The sequence below is a fragment of the Budorcas taxicolor genome, chromosome 1 (genome assembly GCF_023091745.1).
Source record: "Budorcas taxicolor isolate Tak-1 chromosome 1, Takin1.1, whole genome shotgun sequence".
NCBI lineage: Eukaryota > Metazoa > Chordata > Mammalia > Artiodactyla > Bovidae > Budorcas > Budorcas taxicolor.
In genome coordinates this window covers 207,971,942-207,992,030 of record NC_068910.1, presented here as the reverse complement: position 1 = coordinate 207,992,030, position 20,089 = coordinate 207,971,942, and the positions used below count along the sequence as shown (strand labels likewise).

Here is a 20,089-nt window from a genome sequence, read left to right as displayed (position 1 = left end):
CCATCCAGCCATCCACCCACCCATTCACCCATCCATCCACCTACTTATCCATCTACCAATCCATCCACCAACCACTCATCCATCCATCATCCATCCACCCATCCACTCATTCATCCATCCATCCACCCACTCATCCATCCACCCACCCATCTACCAATCCATCCACCCACCCACCCATCCACCCACCCTGCCATCCATCCATCCATCCACCAATCCATCCCCCTACCTTGCAATCCACCTACACACTCATCCATCCATCATCCATCCACCCATCCACCCATCTAGCCATCCACCCATCCATCCACCTACCCACTCTGCCATCCACCGGTCCATCTACCCAGCCATCCACCTACCCAGCCATTCATCATCCATCCACCCACCCACCTATCCATCCATTCATCCACCCACCCATCCACCCACCCATCCAGCCAGCCAGCCAGCCAGCCAGCCATCCACCCTGCAATCCACCCACCCACCCATCCATCCATCCATCAATCCATCCACCTACCCAGCCATCAGCCTACCCACTCATCCATCCATCATCCATCCACCCATCTACCCACCCACTCATCCACCCATCCATCTACCCACCCTGCCATCCACCCATCCATCCATCTGCCAAGCCATCCATCCATTCACCTGTCCATTGGTCCCACATTTGAGTGCCTATATGCACAGCAAGCAGAGCAGACCTGGTCTGCCATGAGCCTGCAGGGCAGAAAGGCCATGCTGGCTGACTGCATGGGGGGTGGGTTATGCGGGGGCAAGTCTTACATTTTTGTTTAGCATGTTGATAGTTCTGTTGTTTCCAGTCAGGAAATACTGGAGGGAAAAGTCTATGAACTGGACTGACTATTTGAAACAGAGGACAGTAGAGGGATATCACCTCAGATATTTTTAAGTTATCTTAAGATAATTTAGGTGGCAAATTTGCCAACTAATTTTATCTTAACTTGGCAAATAATCTCAGTGATTTACTGTTCTGAACACAACCAAAATCAAGAATAAACCCCATTGCTTTCTTTGCAGCTGGCCAGGGTATCAGGGAGGCAGAACCCTCACTCACAACAGACGCCTTAGCTCCTGGATGGGCTCCTCCTCACTCTCGCTTTTAACACAGCTCGGACACACAGGACTGGGTGGTCTCCTGGCCCACAGCCAAACCGAAGTGCCAGATGAGAAAAGGAGGGGCAGGGGGCACTGGGGGCAGGCATCCTGCTGGCAGCAGCACAAGGGCAAAGGCAAGCCCGCGACCTGAGACGGCACACCTCGGAGGGCGTCCGGTGCTGGGCCAGCTCACAGACCCAGCAGACCCATGGTGACCTCACAGATGAGAACACAGTGCAGCAACGGTTGTCCACGGTGACCTGGCCCTGGCGCTGGGGGCTGAGTCGCGGTCACCAGGGCACTGAAGGCAGCTGGGGATCAGAGGGGGCACTTCCACAAGGCCAGCAAAAATTTTAGATTAGTCCTAGTTTTGAGATTTAAGGGGGCTGGTTCCAGTTCTTGGGTAAATTCACTTACAGGGACCACCTTATGTTTCAGTAATGCTGAGAAAGTCGACGTATTTCTTTGCTAATAATCATCTGCTGCGGCCTGACCCTCATCAGGATATGAAATCAAGACACCTAAGAACTGAAAAGGAGGAGTGAGACCAGCAGTGTCTGAAGGTGGAAGGGGTATGCTGTGTAGACTCGAGAGAACCCACTGTAACCAAAGTGTTGCTGGAACCAATCAGTGGTTACGGTCACGCTGAAAGGAATAAAACCAATACAATGCCAGCAATCAATGTTCTACTGATAATAGTGTTCAATAACCTGCTATAACTGAAGTAATTAAGAGGCCCAGGAGAGAAGTTTGTTTATTTCTGACTTAACAGATTTCAGGCCACTGGTCCCAGATGGTCATTTGGGACAATGGAGCAACCTAGGAAGCCATGCACTGAAGATGCAGCCCGGCAGCTCCAACCCTGTGGTCATCCAGGCCCAGGAAGCCTGGCAGCTCCTCCTTACAAGGTCATCTGGGGTCCGGGGAGTCTGGCAGCTCCACCCCCTGAGGTCATCTGGGGCTCAGGCACCCTGGCAGCTCCACCCCCCAAGGTCATCTGGGTCCCAGGCAGCCTGGCAGCTCCACCCCCTGAGGTCATCAGGGGTCCAGGGAGCCTGGCAGCTCCACCCCCTGTGATCATCCAGGGCCTAGGTAGCATGGCAGCTCCACCCCAGTGGTCATCTAGGGCTCAGGGAGCCTGGCAGCTCCGCCCACTGTGGTCATCCAGGGCCTAGGTAGCCTGGCAGCTCCGCCCACTGTGGTCATCTGGGGCCCAGGCTGTTGGGAGCTCTGCCATCTTCAATGCATGCCTGTCTGGGCTGCTCTGTGGTTCCTCTCTAGCAGAAAGGAATAACATTGGAATTCCAGTACCAGGGATTCCATCTAAAGCAAGACGGGGTAGCAACAAGTGCTCAGTGACCAGAAAGACACAGAGCCCTGCTGTACGTCCAGGCTGCCAGAGAGCATGGCCCAGTGGGCACACCTCCAGGTGAACACACAAAAACAGAAGACACAGTGGAGAAGGCCCTGGACCTTTGTGATAAAAAAAGATGAAAAAAAAAAGGAAGATGAAAATACCTACTCACAAACTTCAGAAGAAATAAACAGAGCTCATACATATAAACCATAGGACCAGAAGGAGACGAAAGCAAAACTAAGCAAATGGGAAGACACCGTGCAGTAGGGGCAACAGTACCCCTGTGCTCACAGCCCAGTAAACCAGCACTGCTCCCCCATCAAGATGTAGGGGTCTGCTCCCTGGCTCCTGGAGCCTGGGCTGGCTGCAAGGCTCACCCCTAAGTAGAATGGGGTGACATCCCTTCAGAGGCCTTGCAGCTTCCCCTGCACCCTCCAGGCACTGGGGGAAGAGACTTCATCTAGCCAGCTGGAAGGTGGGCCCACAGCGAGCAAAGATGGACCCACGACCCCAGGCAGGCTGCCAGCTGGCTGCAGCCACACATGAGACCCCAGGTGAGACCAGCAGAAAACCGCCCTGCTGGGCACAGCCCAAAGTGCTGGCCCACAGAATTGTGAGATAAGAAAATGGTGGTTGTTTTCAATCACGACTTTTTGAGGTGGTTTGTTAGATGTTAACACATAGATAATACACAAGCCATGCTTTCTAAGTTAATTTATAGATGTAATCGAACCCTAAATAAAATACCAAGAGGTCCTCTCTCCCTCAGCCCTGGAACTGGAAATGCTGACTCTACGGTCCACATGGGAAAACAAACAGGAAAGAAAACCAAACCACCATGAAACAGAACCTGAAACAGCCGCAAGATACCATCACATATGACGCCGCCTCTGCTCTTAAGGGTGTGTTCCTGGCCTGTGACCAGACATGCAGGCAATGACACAGACCAACAGTCTGCGGTGGACAGTGGGCTAACAAGGAGGGGGCCTCCTAGAGTCTCTAGGCAGCTGGACCAGGTGACCCTGCAGTTGCCAGGGGAAGACCAGACAGTCGAGGGTCCTGAGTGTTGCTACCAACTAAGCAGATGACACAGGACATGTCTCACGTGACATCTCACATGGCGGACTTCCTTTGTACTTGCCTTTAGGCAAACTGGCATTTCTGCTGCGCGCACAAGAAAGAGGGTACAAAGCTAACCTAAAACCATCACTGGGCTCATGACACTCTTGGCATTCTGTGTCTCTCAACCAAAGGGGAAAGAAAAGTATCACAAAAGGGTATACTGAATGGCTCATTCAGGCTTCCATAACAATCCTCCCCAACCCGAGGGAGCTCTGCCATGGCAGCAGCACCAATCCTTGGGCCCAGGAGGGGACCCCCAGCCCCAGATCTAAGCCGTAAAAGTAACCTCACCCCCAGTTCAAGCGACTGCCCCAGGGATGGGCATGAGGCCATCTCGGGAGCATGAAGGGATCCACGTGAGGAGGAAGGACCCATGCTGTGGGCAGTGGCAGTGGTGAGCAGCTGAGACTCTGCCAGCAGCTGCCATTCCAAGAGGCAGAGGGGACACGAGTCACAAGCATTTCAGTGGGCATTCCTGTGACCCAAACCCCTGTGGGCGCACCCTCACCACGTCCGTTCCTGCTGTGCACGCAGGTCTGGCATACAACACGCAGTGCTCCAGCAAGGCTGGCTAAGGGACGCCCGTGTTTATTACGTACATGTGTGACGTGCGGCAGCATGACTCCTGAAGCTCGCACCACTCACATGTCATTACAAGCCGCCTCAGGAAAAGCTTCCTGAAAGAACAACGTTATGGGAGAGCCAATGAAGCCCTTCTCCTGACAGTCTCATCGGAGACCCTCAACACCCTGCCACACTCTGGATGGGTGGGTGCTGCTGGCTGGGGAGGAGCTGTGCAGGCTGGAGGGCGAGGGCTTGGGATGCAGGACAGGGGAACTGCCATGTTTGCAGCCCTGTGGGAGATGTGTGGGGCATCACTGCAGCTGGTGAAGGCTGGACAGACAACTCTGGCTGCCCAGGACGGAGGCAGGCACCCTGCACAGCCAGCATCCCTCCTGACCACAGGCCGGAGGAGCCACATGGACTAAAGGGCCCCTGTGCCCCTGGGCCACCGCTGACAGAGGCCAGAAGCTCCCGCCAGGCCCTAGAAGGGCCTGCAAACCACACTCCAAGGACCAGGTGGGGGTTGGGGAGAGAGTGCTGTCATGTCCCCGGGGGGCTTCCACTGTGGAAACAGTGCCCCCAGGCAGGAAGCATGGTGGCTAGCTGAGGAGAGGGGCTGGGACAGATGCCCAGGGACAGAGGCCTGAGAGGGACCTCTGGGCCGCCCTACACCCCACCTACCCTACTCTTTGACCTCCAGAATCGATCGTCTTTCCTAGGGTGTCCTGATGGACTTACTGGTCTGGGCAGTGGTGACTTTTGGGGCAGGAGGTGGGAGGGAGGTGAAGAGCTCCCAGCTTGATGACTGCACAATAGGCCTGTGACAAACCTCTGGGCCTAAGGACACTGCAGGCACCCCGCACACCAAGGCAGCTGTCCACCTGCACGCGCACACACACACACACGCACACACACACACACACACGTGCACACACACACACGCACGCACGCACGCACACACACACGCACGCACGCACGCGCACACACACACACACGCACGCACGCACGCACACGCACGCGCACGCACGCACACACACGCACACGCACGCACACGCACGCGCGCACGCACGCACGCACGCACGCACGCGCACACACGCACGCGCACACACGCACGCACGCACACACACGCACGCATGCACGCACACACACACACGCATGCACGCACGCACACACACACACAAAACAGGCGAAGCCACCTTGGAGATCACTTTGTGATGATGATCTGCCCCTTATAGTAATGACATTTTGCTCTTAGAGAAACAGGTGTTTGCTTTATAATTATTGTGACCCCATGTCCTATACAGTCCATGGAATTCTCCAGGCCAGAATACTGGAGTGGATAGCCTTTCCCTTCTCCAGGGGATCTTCCCAACCCAGGGATTGAACCCAGGTCTCCCGCACTGCAGGCGATTCTTTACCAGCTGAGCCACAAAGGAAGCCCTTTATATAATGAATTGGTTGTTAATTCACTTTTCTACATGGACAATATGTTTCATAATTTTAAAAGTTATATGGAGTCTTGGTGTCCCGTTAGGAATGCAGAGAGCTTGTCACTCCCACCCTGCCACAAGATAATGCCAGAAAACCGGCAAATTCATGACTTTTCTTGACCCCATCAGAGATGTGAGGCTATAGGACAACCAATTAACAAAAAATGGGGAGCGAGGTGGGTGCCTGCCAGGGGCAGGACTGAGACCCAGCCCCCAGTGCAGACATGGGAGGAGTTGGTCAGCAAAGGCAGCTCAGCTGGGGAGTGTGGGAAGGTCTCCCCTCCTGCAGACTTTTCCTCCATGACCCCCAGTGAACCCCATGCAGCAAGCCTGGGAAAGCTTCTCCTACACACTCTAGAGTCTGCAGGTCATTAACAAGAGATTTTTAGTAAGCAGAACACAAACCTCAAAGGATGAACAAGGTCATTTACAAAGATAAAAGATCCTGTCACATTTCCCATTAAAGACACATCGTGACTCCAACAAGGGGTAAACGCAATGGGTTTCAAATGTCCATCTGGGCCTCTGTCCAGGGCAGTGGAAAGGGCAGCCCAGATCCAGGATGGTTTGGAAAAGGCCAGACTCACCCCAAGTCAGAGGAGGAGGGCCACCTGTCACTCAGCAGCTGCCTCTTACTTGAGTTTCCTGCCTGAACACCAACTCAAGAGCATCTCAGATACACACATGCTTCAAAGGACATAACCACACCCGTGAAGCGTTAGATAGAAAGTGAAACAGAGACTGCCATGAGCACTGCCCACCTACTTCCCGTGGGGGGTTGGTGCCCTGAGGTGCCTCCTGGGCTGGTACAGAGCCAAGGTGCCACCCTGGGACGTTAGGACCCCGGAGGGCAAGCTGTACACTGCTCCTCTCTTTCCTGCCAGTAGCCTGACTGGAAAATGGTTAAGAGAGGTGTGGGTGGGGGTGGACACGCTACCTTCAAGGCCGTAGCGCGCTCCCCACCCCCGAGGCGGCTCCATCCCACTGCATCGCTGGGGTTGGGGTTTCAAGGACAGCAGCCCCACTGGGATGATCTGGTGACAAGTGGCTGTCAAGGGGAGGGCTGAGGGCACTGGATGCTGGGGAGACCTCTCCTGTGTGTGCATGTTGTGGGGGGGCAGGTACTGAGAACCAATGCCCGTCCCCTCCTTGCTGTACCCCTACAATGAGCTTCTCACCCTAAAGTCGCTTTTCCAGTAAGATGTGAAATGCTTGTGGCGTCTGATGAGATTTTATGGGGGGGGGGGGGTCCCACCTCTGCTGGCTTTGTCTTCCTCGTTTTCCTCAAATCCACCTAGGTTTACACCACACCCCTTTGGTCTCCAGTTTACCCCTAAGGATGCCTCTCTGTAGCCTGCAAGATCGACAGCAGTGTCCAAGGATGGGTTCACGACACTGGTGCCCATGACAGGCACAACCTTGGTGGGAAGGAGACTCCAAGACCTTGGATGAGATGCCAATAGAGGCTTGCTGGGCTCTCCAGAAAGAACAGGGCTGTGTCTGAGGAACAGGCCTTGCTTTCTGTTCTTTTGGGGGAACCAAGCTCTTTCTGTGATCCCTTTAAGATCATCCTGCTTAGGGAGGGCAGGTCAGGGGCTGAGGGAGGCACTGCCTCCAGGGCAGACCTTGTTCCACAACGTCCTTCCCTGAACGTTGGGGCAAACCAGAGGCAGCAGCCTGACTGCCCCGTCCCCATTGTGCACCCAGCACTCAATGGAAATGGCACAGGAACTGACAACAAATCCAGCAGGTGAAGGCACCAGCCACATCTCCTACTGACAGCCCCATTATGTGAGCAACATCTGCTTCCAAAGATGCATGATGTAACAACACCTGCTTATATTTAAAAGGCATGCTAGACAAGCATTTCCTGGGTTGACTGTTAATACAGCTGTGGAAAGAGTGCCCAGGGAGTCTGGTGGGCAGTACAGATCTGTCCAGCAGTGACAGAGTTAACACTGACGCCTGAACAAGAGGGCACGTGATGACCTCTCTAGCTCTTTCTAGCGCTGAACTTTTCTCCTTTTTCAATAGATGCTTACGAAGCACCTGCTGTGGACAGTCACTGTTTCGGTATCCTAAGAGACGATGTCACAGACCACCGATGTTCAGGACACTATGCTCTACTTGACATAAAGACCAAGTAGCAAAATAGAAAAATGAACTGAGTGGAAGAAAAGAAAATTAAACTCATGAAATGGCAAAGATTCACTAAGGATTAATTTAATCTACTAAGTGATCTCTATTACAGTGGCAATGATTTCACAACATTTAAAATGTCAAATTGCTTACGAATTTTTAGCCTCTTCTGGTCCGCATAGAAACTCCAAGTCCTCTACATGTAGCACTGCCGATGGAAAGTCCTGATGGGGTTGGAACACTCCCCACCTCTCATGAATGGCCCCACACTCTGTCCTGTTCCCTTTGGGGAAAGGACCAGGAATGATTATCCTCTCTGAGTTGCTCTTTCTTCTTCCCTGTATGACTCTCTCTCTCCTAGTCTACGGATTTTTCTAAATTGTAACATATAGACCAAGGATGGGTCTATTGACTAAACCAAGAAATAATAATGCATTCGTACTACAGATGCTTTATTTTCATATTAAATGTGCTGAAATGGTCACCTCACTGCCAGTAGCATTCTCTTCCTGAGTGCTTTCAGGCTGAAACCTTTATTTAGGTCAATAGCCGTGGAACACAACAGGTGTTTCCTCCAGGATTTGAAGCTTAAGCACAATCCAAAATGTGGTCACTTTACAAATTTCACAGAATTTGAACCCTGGGACCAAGAACAGCAAAATTTAATTCCATGAGCCTCCTTCTACTGTCCCCTGGACCATTTACTCCCCCCAACCCCTGCACACACACAGAAAAGGCAGAAAAAAGTCCTACTATTTGCAAGAACTTGTTAACTCAAGCTATTTTTAACCTCCTTATTGCTTTCCTTAATCTCTGCCTACACTTTTGTAAACACCCCCTTTACTAATCCTGGCTTCACACACTTGTTTTCTAGTGGGATGCTGACTCATACAAAGAATGAAGACAAAGATTATGGTAACCTCATGATAGGCAAGATTTCAGAAAACTTAACTTCTACTCATCCTTTGTGAAAAGACTACTTGAAGATGTAGTCCGGCAAAACAAGAAGGAATCTAATGAAAATTCCTTTTTTTAAGAAAAAAAAAAAAAACAGACCAGTTACGCAATGAAAAGAAATGCCAGGATAACACCTTTATAGATGGCCTGGAAAGAAATTGGTCAAAATTAACATAGGAAATCTTTCAAGAAGAAAATAGAATTTATTCAACAAAGAATATAATTAAGGAGCTGGAAGTTTTGGGTATTGAAGAAGGAATGTTTCTTTTCTCAAAAAAAAAAAAAAAGCAATTAAGATTTTCAAGTAATAAAAAATGCTGTGCAAGGCAACTGTTACCCAAATGTAAATCAAATTAACAGGGGGCACGATTTCCCACAATCACTTCATGAGGTACCTAAAACTTCCTCCTCCAAGCAGCAAAGACTTAATGGCTTAGATTTCTAGTTTCTGCTTTGTGGCACTTGCAGGAATAAAAAACTTTAAAATTTTACTGTGAATTCTATTTCTGGACCTTTAATATTTATAATCAACCCATAAAAGAAACATGGAGAATTTAATTGCAATTATACAATAGAATATGAACATCCTAAACCCAAATTTTGTACATAATGGAGGTCAAGAGATTTCTAAGTTGATCCAACAAAAAGTGGTAAGTTGAGTACAAAGGGGTAAGTTGAGTATATTCAAGTTTTAAGGAACAGTAAAATAACTAAAAATAACAGTATAGCTAACAAAACTCAGTGACAGCAATGGACGGAAGACAGGAGGCGTGTAAGCTGACTAAATCCCTCATCACTCGTAGTGAGGACTGGACAGGTCCCGCTGCTTAGAGTGGAGCGTGATCTGTCTTACACACTGAGAAGCAGAAGTCTCGAACAGCGCCTGGGACACGGTGGGTACTCAGTGGAAATCTGCCGGAGCACTGAATGACATTTAAGTGAAGAAACAGGCACACGCAGACTGTGGAGTAAGCCCCAGGACTCAGTCTCGGGGCTCCTCTTCTGAGCAGCAGAGCTGCCGGGAGGCAGCTGGAGAACCACCCGTCCTTTCAGTCATTTCTGCTGCTTGATTTCTTTTAAACCAATGTACATTGCTATTCTTATCATCATAAAAAAGTAAAGAAATCTCAGTGCCTAAATTAACATTGACTATTGGGGTCGAAAAGAGTCGGATACGACTGAATGACTGAACAATAATGAAATGATAACATCTTTAAAGACGAAAAACAGATCCTCTTGGCACTTTGTCAGGCAAAAAGGACCTGAAGAAAGTTTCAATCCCATCAGTGTCTCAGTGTCCACCCTCAGCACCCAGGACCCCACACACCTGCTGAGGTTTTTCCACCAAAAAGGAGGAGCCTGTGCTGGTGACCAGTGTTCTGGGCCAGGGGCTCCTGACACTGGACTCTTGCCCCCTGTCTCCCCTGTCTGTGGCCTTGGCACATGACGTGGTCATTTTGAACGTCAGTTTCCGGTCTGAAGATGAGAATAAGGCAACCTTTAGCCCAGTAGCATATGGTGTCTCTGAGGGTTGAGAAGGGTCCCTCTCATGCTTATAAATAGCTGAGATCCGAAAGATCCTTTGTAAGCCAAGTTTTAAAGGGTTATCCAGGTTCCCAGGTGAGCAAACAAAGGTGCTATTTTCCCTACAAACGGCAGGTATTTGAATCATTTTGAGCATTTGTAAAACCGCATACTTCAACTGCTAATCCGAAGAAATGGCTTGTACAACAGGGTCTCACTGTCACATTGCTTTGGCAAAGTCTGTGTGCCCCACTCCCTCTGGAAGGTAACTGATATGCACTCTGAGGAGCTGGGCAGGGAAGAAATGGTCTGGCCAGTTACTTCTCCTTTTGCCTTCAATCTTTCTCTGCATCAGGGTCTTTTCACTCTACATTAGTGGGGTTTTAATTATTATTTACACATTTCATTTCAAAGAGTATGGTTGGAATCTGATTATTTGACTTGGTTATAAATCACCAACATGAAAAACAACTTCTGTTATAAGCTTAAACAAGGTTTTTGGTGCTAGCGTTTTTCCTCTCTGAAACACCCCAAAACCCCAGAGCGATAACCATACTTCAACTAAGATGGCAAGGAGGGAAACTTACCACCAAGCCATGTTTAGGAGGCTTCCAACTACACTTGTCCAGACGGGACCAGTGGGATTGTGGGACTGAGCACAGAAAGTGAGATTTCTGCCAGGGCAACCACTGTGAGTCTGAATATGCTATACACGAGATGCTAAAATGTCTTTCTCCTCTTAGGGTGTTTCTCAGTGGCAGGAATTTTTTCTTTAACAATGAGGAAAATTCCTGAGCTGATGGATCAAACAGTTTTCGCAGTAAGGTCAAGGAACTCACGAAATATTTTCAATATGAGAGAAGGGCAACACAGTCTTCCTATTTTCCTCTGAAGACGAGGTTGCCCCCGCCTCTGCCTCCACCAGAACCTCCCTGTTCCCGCGGTGTCCCCTGTGTGACCCACTCCTGGGCAGTGGGACACAGTCTAAATGGGTTCACCTGGCTGACCCAGCATTTTCTTATACATTGTAGTGGGGTCCTGGGATCTTCCCCCTGGGTCTGAAGCAAGGCTTCCTGAGAAAAGCAGGCTCCATCCCGGCCACAGAGCCCAGACGTGGCGACTGTTCCCTACCTCACTCCCCAGTCAGAGGTCCCATGTAGTGCTTCCCATGACAGCGCTGTGCGGCCAGACCATACTCCCCTCATAAAGGGGCCCCCTCGCGGGGTGGGGGCCCTTCTGCCCGAGACCCTGCTGGCCCCATCCAGCGCCCCTGTCAGTGATAGGCTCACACCCAGCTCGAGTCAGAGCCTGCTACGACCAGAGTCCCAGCCCATGAAGAGGATGAGATGAGGCGAGGCCTCCGTCCTGGGCACTGGGATGCGGCAGGGCCGCTGTGACTGCACCATCTGGGTCCCGCCAGGGGCAGGGCCTCTCTCTGGACTCCTTGGGCTGTTCCCAGGAGAGGCCTGAGATGAGCACGGAGGCCACCACCCTGTCCTTGGAGATTGCACCCACCCACAAAGATGCAGCGCCCTCTCGCCGAGCGGGACCCCCTCCCCAACACCCTCTGACACAGAGCTGAGCTGTGTCTGTCTGAACAGTGAGCTGTGGGCCCCAGTCGCCCTTCTGCAGGGGGCCTGAGCCAGTGCCCACCTGGAGCAGGATGCAAGGTCACTGGGGAGAACAGCCAAAGAAAAGGCGGCGCTCCTGCCCAGTACTGACCAGGGAGGGCAGTTCCGCAGACCCTGAGAAGGAAAACCTTGACATCCTTCCCAGTTCTGAGCCTCAGGGACTCGCTGGGGGCTGTCAGACTCTCTGGTCAGATCACTGCTGCTTCAGGAATGTTCCTGGAACAGTGTCTCTGCCTGTTTATGGATCAAACGACGTTTTGGTGGCCAGGAGAAGCGTCAGAGGAGGGAAGGTCGGAGAACAAACCAGACTAGAAGGCAGCCCGCTCCTCCCCTGCCCGTGCAGCCCCTGACCAGGGCGGCCACCAACCCCCACCCCCAGCCCAGTCCCATGCCCAGCAGGCCTGCAGCCTCGGAGCCCGCATTGGCTGCCCCGGCCCTACCTGGACTCACCATTGACCACCACGGGGTGACAGACACCCCCACCGCCACCCCTGGGGCACGAGGACGGCCCACGCAGAGGCTCCCTGGGCAGCGGTACTGCACGCCTATGCTGTGGTTCTTCACCCTCAAGTGTCCCGGAGTCTGTGATAAAGTAGGTGGCCGCTGCTCCTACGGGGGCCACTCCAGACCAGAGACTGCTGCCACTCACCCTCAAAGAGGCCAGAAACCCATTTAATAAGGGACACAAGTCTAATGAGGAATTAGGGTTAATTCGTCCCCACACTAATGTGTTTATCTTTTGGTTCCCTGTAATCCTCACCTGTAAACAGCACCAGCCCTGTCTGCAGAAGCTCTGAGTGCAAACACTTCCACGCATGAATTCACCCTAAGTTTGGGAGGGGAGGGCTGGGGTCACGCCTACCTGGCCGCAGGCCAGGCCCCTTCTCCTCCTCAGAAACAGAAGCAGCACTAATTGAATCTATAGGAAAGAGACCTTCCAGACCAGGAAACTCAATTCCAAACCAGACTACGGGTGTCCTGAGGAAACCAACCCGGGATGGAACCTTCAGAGGGGCAACATCTCTTCATGGGGTGTTACCCCATTCTCAGACCTAGCACGTAAAGTTAGCTCCGGATCTAGGGTCTGGCCTTCCGCATAGCCGCCCTGACAGCTCCCACCATCAGGCGAGTGCTGTCCTGTGTGGGTCGCTCCCCCACGGAGGTGCCATTACCATCAGCCCTGGGTACTATGAGGTTGTCGCCTGGAGGGACGGGACATCAGTGCGTCCTGTCTCTACAGATGGAAATGGGGCTTGCAGCTCCCAGGCCCCCAGCCTTGTGAGGGGCCAGACTGGAAGGGGGCACCCAGAACCTCCCTGTGTTCACCACAAGAACTGGTGGGCACGCCCGTTGCAGCTGTGCCCAGGGTGTAGGTGATCCGCCATAAATCAGCTCAACATTTATGCCTGCAACAAGTGGCGTCCCTTTGATGGAAACCATGGTTTTCCCACTGAATTTACAGACCACGTGTGCATAGCTCCCACCTCAGGGAGACACTCTGCCGACTTGCTTCCCTTTGTTTGCCGCGAGGGACCGCTTGTCAGTCTGGAGAACAGAGCGGGCAGAGCCACAACGAAAGCAGAAGTAAGTGTGGCCCCCCGTCCCCCGCCCTGACAGCCCAGCCCGGGCATCAGCCATGCTCACCAATAGAAGTAGTAGGCCAGAGCCACGGCCAGCAGGGCGGTGCAGACGCCCCAGAACAGGCAGGCCGAGTAGCTGGCCAGCATCTTCGGATCCTTCTTGAGAGTTGGTGAGAGGAGCCTGGCAGCCGGAGTGGGTCAGCCTCCAACCCGAGGTTAACTGGAGGGATCACGGCCAGGACCGCTCTGCTGGGCTCTGTCGGGCTGTGGCCACCGGGACCATTTGCCCAGCAAAGACCCAGCTTCTGGGTCCCGCCGTCCACAACAGCCTGCAGGTCTCAGCGGCCAACTCAGAGACAAACTGGAGCTGCATGGAAAACTCGGGCCTCTCCTTGGCCACCGCAGGGGTTTGTGGGCGCCCACTAATCCAGTAAGCGGCTTGCAACCTGGAGCCACGGTAAGCAGGTGGTGTCACGGGGCTCGGCCAGGAGACAGGTCAGCGGTCCCCATCTAGCCCCCCATCTGGACTGTGGGTGGAGGGCACATGCAGGAATCCCACTGGCACAACAGCCCCAACCCTACTCAGCCTGGGGCAGGTAGTGCGGTGAGCTCGCTGGTCAGGCTTGGCCCTCGGGCTGATGTCCCCTGTGTGGGGCCGAGTCCTGAACTCCAGGCAGGGCCCAGAGACCACACGCACCACCCAGTGTCAAGCCCGGGTGCTGGGTGGGCATGGCTGCTCCAGCGCCGCTGTGGGCACAGGTCCCCATAAAGAACCATGAGGGAAGATGCCCCTCTTATCCTTGGGAGGGGTGCAGAATGAACCTGACCCCTGAACAAGCAAATGTGGGGGCCTGTCTTCTGATGCTGACACCTCCCCAGCCTGAGACGTCTGAACCTGTTGTCAGTGGCCAAGGTGAGATGGGGTGACCCAGGGACAGAGGTGGCCCTGCAACACAGGGCCTGCACAGACAGGGGCACATGAGACATGGAAGAGAGGTTTCCAGAGGGCTCTTCACGCTGTGTTGGGATGGAAGGACAGTCATCGCTTTCCACATCTTTGCGGCACTCAGCATAAAAGACCATCTCCTGAACCAGCCGTTGTCCCAGCCGCTCTGGCTGCCTGTCTGGCCCCCTCGCAGCCCTGTGTCCTGCTTGGTAAATACACAGCTGGAGAAGCCTGATCGGTCCGAGCACCACTGTGAGGCTTCGGGGTGTGGACGGCCCCATGGTGAACCAAGGTGGCTGTGCTAGGCCTCTGGACGGGCTACTGTACGGCTCCTTCTAGCTGCATGGTTCTGCCAGACCAGCCCTGGGCTCCTGGCCCAAGGAGCTTCAGGGGAGAAAGCGGTCATCACTCGTCTGCTGAGCACATGGGCGGGGCTGCAAGCTTTGCTCAGCACCATCCCCACTGGCTAAGGCTTTCCAGCCCTTAATCCCCAAGGCAGAGGAACTGCTGACCTGGGAGGCTGGCTCCTCAGGAGACACTTGGAGCCTCAGGAGAGGACACAGCCTCTGCCCGCCTGATGAGGAATGACCCAGCACCCCCCCTCCCCCCGCCCCAAGAGCTGTGCACTGACCTATGGTCATAGAGCAAGCCCCCAGCATCTGGCAGGGCCCTCTGTGCATCTGCTTGTGTGATTGTGACCCATCACTGAGCTGAGGTCTCCCTCAGACCTCCAGGAAGGGAGCAGACAGCCCTGCCTTGACCCTTGACCAGCAGCACCTGGATTTGACCTTTGCTCTAAAGGCTGTTCTCATTTAAAAAGCTATTTGTCAGGACCTTCTGAGCCTCAATTGGTTCTGCCCTGCTCCAGAAAGGCTCCCCAGGCCTCTCCACGCGCAGCCAGAACTAACAATGCGTCTGAAGCACAAATCAGGCCGTGGCCCCCAAATCACCACTGCCAGCATCCCAAGGGTCACCTTCAACTCCAGGCCTTGGAGACACTCCCAAGTCCTGTGCTGTCCCCAGCCTCCTGCCGCAGTCACAGGGCTGGAGCCAAGCTCGGAGGGTGGGTGGGCAGCTGAGGCGGGGGGTGGTGTCCCTGAACACCCGGGGTCTGGCAGCGTCCCCGAGGATGGCTGCAGGGCCCACAAGGATGGCCACAGGGCCCACGAGGTAGGAGGTGAGACAGAGCCCTCGCGAGAGTTGGGCCCCTTCCCCGGCATCCACAAGCCCATGGGCTTCCACCCTGGAAACCAGGAGCCAAGAGTCAAGCGGGAAGTGGATGCATGGAGACACGCGGTGGTGGGGGGTCATGCTAAGTGCTGGGCCCTATACAGGTATTACTTACTGAAGGACCAGCATGCTGCTGCCAACTCCACAGAACACTGTCCCAGGGCTCCATGTTACTGGCAGAACCAGGATTGGAAATCAGTTTGGCTAACACAGCCTCTGAGCCAGTTGCTGTCCCCAGCTGCTGGCTGTACTCCAGATGCCCAGAGAGGAGTTGAGCTTGTCCTGTCCAGCAGTCCCCAGGGGCCGGGTGTCCTGGAGCTGGTCCACACAGCTCCACGCCTCAGACACTTATGAAATCTCAGCCCACCACCCTCTACCCTGGTTCCCCAAAGACACTGTCAACCCTGGTGCCCTGCGCTCAGGGCAGTGGGCAACAACAGGCGTTGGTCTCGGAGGAGAGGCGCTCCGGATTCTCTGCCCCGCCTCCAGTTCTCAGCTATCCAGACACCTCTGCCCCAGGAGGGCCTCTTGCTCACCGAGTGGCTGCATTTATTGGGTTAACGGGTTGAGGAGAGGCTGCCCGCCCGCTGGGGAGGCCTGGCTGTTTATAAACAGCAGCCTGTTTATCCAGTGAGCTCAGCACCAGAGCTAGGGGAGCACCCTCAACAAGGGACGCGTTGCCAGAAGTGCTCACCCACGACTCCCCGGCCCCGAAGGCCTCTCTGGGCTCCCCTCCTCACAGGGTGCCCTAACCTGCACCTCATTCCCCACCCAGGGCAACCTCCCCGCTGACCGCTTAGACACAGAGCTCCTGGTGCTTTCCTGCAGCACGAAACTGGAAAGGGTGTGAGTTTCTGGGGCCTTCTCCACGGGTCCTGGAGGAAGCAGGGAGGGGTGGCGTCTGCAGCCCCAGCATCCCCAGAGAGGATGCTCTCACCAGCTCCGGTCTGCGTGCCCGGAGGGCCCAGGGCCACGTTCTGCTGGGAACCAGCCTCGGACACACAGGGTGGCACCAGTGGCAGGCCACCTCCCACCCGCACACCTGGAGATTTTGTGTTTCACTCTTCAACCTGATCCGCCCTCCCGCAGCTTTAAATACGTGAATAAATACGTAAATAACAAAAATAACCCCCACACATGAAAAGCTCCCAGGTAAACAAGCCAGCGGTGGCAGAGGCCCCAGGAAGGAGGCCAGCGCTCTCGGGGACCAGCTGACACAACGTCCTTCCAAACCACACGGGGACCTTGGAGAACACAAGTTACTATGCAAACCAAACATGAGCAAACAGCCTGAGGCACAAGCCCAGGAAAACCCATGGCCAAGTCTCCAGGGCCTCGGAGGAGCCTGGGACGCCTACCGCCTGCCTCCCGGGACCTCCACCAGCGCCGTCCGCACAGTGGCGGTGACCCAGCGGTGTCTGTACTGGCTGATCAGGTGAACATGGGCAGAGGGGCAAGCACAGCACGTAGCCCGGGATAACATGGGATCCACCTGCAAAGCCTTCCAAAGACTTGGGACCAGGCTCTCTGGCAGCCCCTGGCCACCTCGGGCATTCAGACAATGAGAACACACTTATTTTTGGGGGGGACTATTGGTCAGGCCTTCAAGAAGCACTTAAGAGTCCAGTGCTTGGAAGCGCCTGTAAAACTACCTGCTGGTCCTTGAAGCAAGATGACAGCACAGGATAAAAGGAAACGGGCGTGTGGACAACTTCAGTTCATTAGGAGAACTTTAAGCAGCCCAGTATTCTGCATGGAGTTGAAACACACGTGCACACCCCTCTTAGTGAACCTCTTGGTTTCCAGGAACTAGTACCACCCACTGGACACTCACCCAGAAAGAGAGCTCCTAGGATGAAGGCGATTTTTAAACAAAAGATAGTTTCAATCATGAAATCTGTTTGAACAATTATCATGATTTTTAAAAACTCATATGAATCAGCTTGCTTTGTTCCTAACCATTTCAACTAAAACCCGTTGTTAACACTTCTAACCTTCAGCTAAGTGACTGCCACATGTACACCGCAGCCATTCCCAGGCGGGCATGTACACGCCCCTCACTTTGGTCTTCGTGATCTCCTGATGAAAGAAAACAGACATGGGAGGCTGTGAAAGCCACAAGGCCATGAGCATCAAGGCTCTTCCTGTGATACTTACGGATGTCGGAGCACAGGAAGAAGCCAGGTGTCTACACCAAGGACCTGCCCAGGTGGCCGAACAGTTTGCATCCATTCAGGGCAGCAGCTGGGCAGGGCTTGCTCACCCCTGGGTGTGCTGAGCGAGAGCAGAGCAAGCACGCGATAGCACCGCACAGACGCACTGCTTCTCGAGGCAGGATGTCCGCCCCGGGGCAGGGCAGGGTCCCATAGGAAGAGGAGGAGGGTGCCAGGTTGGACCTGGACCTCCCACCTCCCCAGGCAGCACCAGGGGCTGGAAACCCAGTGGGAAGGGAACCAGGAAGTGGGTTCTCACCAGACACCGAACCTGCCGGCACCGTGATCTTGAACTTCCAGTCTCTAGAACTGTGAGATATGAAGGCCTGCTTGTGTCTGCCCCCAGGCTCGGGGAGTCTGTGGCAGCAGCCTGGGTGGCCTGAGCATGGTAGCAGGAGACTCTCGGGTCAGTACAAACCTCTCCTCTTCTTCAAAAGCAGCGGAGACCAAAGACAGCACCATCTGGGTTCAAGCCTAGTCTTGTCACCACTGCACTGCGTGCCCCTGAGAAGCGCACGTGCCTCCCTGGGCCTCCGTGTCTTCATCTATACAGTGGGGATGGCAGTTCCTAAGTCACCAGGTTTCGAGGGTGAAAAGTGCAAAGCACTTCGACTGCGGAGGTGGCGGGGGTGGGGAGCCCGGGGCCCAGTACTGCTGGCGTCAGCATCACTGCGTTCATTCTGGTAAAGTCAGCTGCAGGGTATTTCACTGTACAGATGCGGTAACCACGTCACCCTTCTCCTCCTGAGGACACTTGGGTCACCTCCGACGTCTCTCCTTTACCAGCGATGCTACACTGAGCCTCCTTATGCGGATCCTGGAGCCCTTGTTGAATACTTTGGTTAGATAGAGTCCCCAGAAAAAAAGGCTGGTCAAAGTGTAAACAGAGTTTATATTTTAAAAGGTACTGCCATCTTAGTCCTCAAAAAAGCTGCAGCAGTTCCTACTCAGCCCAGTTGTGGACAGTGCTTTAATCACTTGACACGTGCCTTCCAAGGGGGTGTTTAATGGGACAAGAGAAACTGCCTTCGAACACACTTCTGTGCACTCACAACCTGGTCTCTGCGAGATGTGAGCCCTCGGTGAGACTGGGTGTCCCCGCGGGCTGCGGTCACACTGGCCACAGAGCCCGGCCCGCACTCGCTCAGTTGCCAGTGTGTCCAGGACGTCCGTGCACTCCTGTGACTCTCAGCTCTCTCCCCAGCCCTGGCGGATGGAGAGCCTGAGGCACCCCGCTGCTGGGGCACCTGCCTGTCTCTGGCCCGAATCCGCTCCTGTTTAAGTCCCGCAGGCTGTCCCAGGCTCAGTTTACTGCCCTTGTCCCGGAGCCCTGTGGTTGACGGTGTGATGGCAAGCTGGCCTGCATCCCCCCTGCCGGCCTGACTCTCACCGGCCAACCAAGTGTGGCAACAGTGGAGCCTCATCCTTCGCTGGGGGCGTGTGAACATCACCTTCACCGGGGGCATGTGAACACAGCCAGACCGGCCTGGCTCCTCCTGGGAAAGGACAGGCTTCCACAGTTCCGAGGGCGTGACCCCACCTCCTGCACCACACCATGTGTTAGCCTCCAGGCTGTGGATGAACCGTCCCCGCCACCACCTAGGGGCATAGCAGGTAGAGGGCCACTGATGAGCAGGCTCGTCCCTGCCTGCTTCCTGGGATGCCAGGCTACTAGGGGCCTTCTCTTGGGGACCTTCCTGCCCATCTGTGATCAAAAGACGTCTTCGCCGATGGGCACACACATAAAGCTAACTACCCCCTCCCCAGTTTCTGGGGCTCATATAGGAGCCCTCTGGTTCCCACCTGGACGCCCCTAACTGTGGGGCCACCCTGGTGTCTGCTGATCTAATGGTCAGGCTCTGGGGCCCTGTGCAGTTGAACCTGCATTTTTTGTTTGTTTGTTCAAAAAAAGCTTTTATTCATTTTTGATCAGGGAAAGGACAACAATCTCAATGTCAACTTGTCACCTAATCATATACTTGAACTTACAAGATTTACTGCCTAAAGACACTGCACCTACTGACTTGACAACATAACTTAAAATGAAAATCTCCTTTCTGTCCCCTAAGGTTGCATGTTGAAAGAATAAACAATCCCTTGCAATAGCCAACACTGGCACTTGGCTTAGGTTTAAGATCAAATAGCAAAACAGGAGCAAAACAAAGCCAAAAGCATTATAACTTGATAGCCCATCAAGTACAAACATCACTGGAATAAAAGAAAGTTGCA

The 20,089-nt window shown here is 53.8% G+C and overlaps 1 protein-coding gene across 3 annotated transcripts in view; it reads right to left on the bottom strand.

Moving 5' to 3' along the window:
- The window catches only part of AGPAT3 (1-acylglycerol-3-phosphate O-acyltransferase 3), an 89,380-nt gene that overhangs the window by 26,346 nt on the left and 42,945 nt on the right, over window positions 1–20,089 (bottom strand). The window contains exon 3 of one of the 3 annotated variants that reach the window (XM_052643637.1): window positions 4,186–4,263. The exons of 1 other annotated variant lie outside the window; for it this stretch is intronic. The gene's annotated coding sequence lies outside the window, so the exon portion shown is untranslated. Of the gene's footprint in view, window positions 1–4,185; window positions 4,264–17,641; window positions 17,658–20,089 lie in introns of those variants that run through there. One more of the 3 variants, XM_052643715.1, reaches the window with a different exon arrangement.